We start from the raw sequence: 2,650 nt of genomic DNA, 5'->3' as shown, positions 1-2,650 counted from the left end.
CAATTATCTATTTCTTCCTTCAATTCTTCATGGGTGTTGGTATTTTCTTCTTCATGTACTTTGGTTTTATCTTATTCAGGGCAAATATGTTAAAAATTTTCGTATCTTCCCTTTTTTATCATAAAATGTCCCTTTTTATATCTAGTAACTCTTTTGATTGTTTTAAATTCTATATTTTCTGGTATTAGTATAGCCACTTCAGCATGCTTATGGTTGCTATTTGCATGCACCTCTTATGTTTCACTGAACTTTGTGAGAAGGCAGGGCCTGGGAGCTGCGGCCTCACACTCGGGCTCCAGAGGAAGATGTGTGTGACACACCTCAAACTGACCCAAAACACAGAGCAAAACCAGCCATCTAGAGGTCTAAAAGAGAGCCACTGCAGCTACTAGCCCATAGGTCCAAGGAAAATAAATTCTTGTTTATGTAACTGAGTTTTGGGGCGATTTCTTCCAAAGCATTATCACAGCAAGAGCTGACTAACACCACATCCTCCAAATCATTGTTATGTAAATGGCTGCCACCAGGCCTACATGTAAGGTAATTGTGTACTCAAAATGTGAGAATTCTTGAACTCTTGGTGCCTCTCCAACACAATGTACATGGCTAAATTTCCGCCAGTAAGTTCACTAATATACCACAAAGATCTCCCTAAACTTTTATTAAATGCAATGCAAAGTTCTTTCTTTTCATTTTCTGCTTTGGCATAGTTAAAATGCTTTTTATCCATGTAAATCGGCTCTTGCTCTTTGGCTTCTGTGGTTAGAGTCTTTTGAGCTCTTTGGCTTTTCAGCTCCTAGGCTGTAACGTTTGAATCAGCAAATGCCCCAAGGAGAAAAGCTGCAGCAAATGTCAAGCTTGCGTCTGTGTTTCCCTTCTCTCCACAACTTGGCCCACATGTCTTGGTGTCTCTCCAACATTCAGATGCCAGAGAACACATGTGTTCTTACTTTATCCAGGTTTTCTAAAATTTCTTTAGACTTCACCTGATCTTATGTTATTATTGAACTATCATCTCAATTACCACTAGGAAGAAAATTTACAATCTTTGAGAGAAAAGGGAACCCTGGTACACTGTTGGTAGGGATGTAAACTGGTGCAGCCACTGTGGAAAACAGTATGGAGGGTTCTCCAAAACCGAAAAAGAGAACTACTATATGACCTCGCAACTCCACTCTTAGGTATAAATCTGAAAAAACCAAAAACACGTGTTCTCAATAACATGTACTGGAAAAGATACATGCACCCCAATGTTCGCAGCATCCTTGTGTACAATTATCAAGATATGGAAGCAACCTAAGTGTCATCAAGAGATGAATAGATAAAGAAGATGTGGTACATATAACCAATGGCATACTACTCAGCCTTACAAAAGAACAAAACTTTGCCATTTGCAGCAACATAGATGGCCTTGGAGGGCATTGTGGTAAGTGAAATAAGTCAAACAGAAACAAATACTGCAGGATATCACCTATATATGGAAACTCAAAAATACAACTATCTAGCAAATATAACAAAACAGAAGGAGAGTTACAGATATAGAGAACAAACTAATGATTGCCAGCGCAGAGGGGGAGGAGGGGGCAATACAGGGGTCGGGAAGTGAGAGATGTAAACTACTAGGTCCACAATAGGCTCAAGGATGTATTGTACAACACAGGGAATATAGGCAATATTTTGTAATAACTGTAAATGTAAAGTAACCTTTAAAAAGTATATAAACATGTTTTTAAAAGAAATCATACTGAAAATTGGAAACAATTTAAATATCCATCAACAGGAAAACGCACATATAAATTATTGTATTTCCGTACATGGGAATCCTACATAGCGAGGAAAGTACGTGAACTAGACAGATCTTTACGTGTCAGCATGGATGAACCTAGCAAAGATAACACTAAATAAAGCAAGTAAGAAGACAAAATATAGAATACTATATGCGGTTTATGAATACTTAAAAATGTAGCATAAATAGAAAGATGTCCATGTCAGTGATGGAGACCAAGTTCAGAAGAGTGGTTACCCAGGGTCAGCTGGGGAGTGGCTGTGTTTGGGAAAGTGGTCACACCAGACTCTTCAACAGGAATGGAAATGTTTCAGTTCACACGCTGGCTGGAAGACAGAGGAGTGTCTGCGATGTTATAATGTGAGCATCTAGGGGATCTGATGCGCGGGAGATGGTAGAGGGTGGAGGCATCCAGAAGGTGGTGGTAGAAGAGGAACGTTGTACACAGAACGCCTAAGGCCTGACCAGAGGACAACCACTGTTCTAGAAACTGGACACAAATCCAACTTCTACGGCCAGCCCTAAAAGACAAACTGAGGCATATTTAAAATTTTAAGACTTTATGTGAGCAAAATTAGATTCAATTCAGGCACCACCAAAGTGGAAGCGGTGAGGAGCACTCCAGCCACAGGAGCTGCAGAGATGCTTATTTTAAAAGAGCAGAAGCAAAGCAAGGAAATGACTGATTTGCTATAGCTTTAAAGCCTAGTTGGTGGTTTGTGACTGGCTGTCCTCAGCGGTGTCCGTCACCCTGAGCCGTTGACAGGCTTAGATTTTCCTTGCTTTACATAGGCGGCCGCATCACTAGAGCCACCACAGTCTAACGGCCCCCTGCAGGGTTAATTTACTAACACCAATGGTCTG

Source organism: Mesoplodon mirus (assembly GCF_964341445.2).
Source record: "Mesoplodon mirus genome assembly, contig: SUPER_3_unloc_9, whole genome shotgun sequence".
Taxonomy (NCBI): domain Eukaryota; kingdom Metazoa; phylum Chordata; class Mammalia; order Artiodactyla; family Ziphiidae; genus Mesoplodon; species Mesoplodon mirus.
This window is presented reverse-complemented; position numbering follows the sequence as displayed.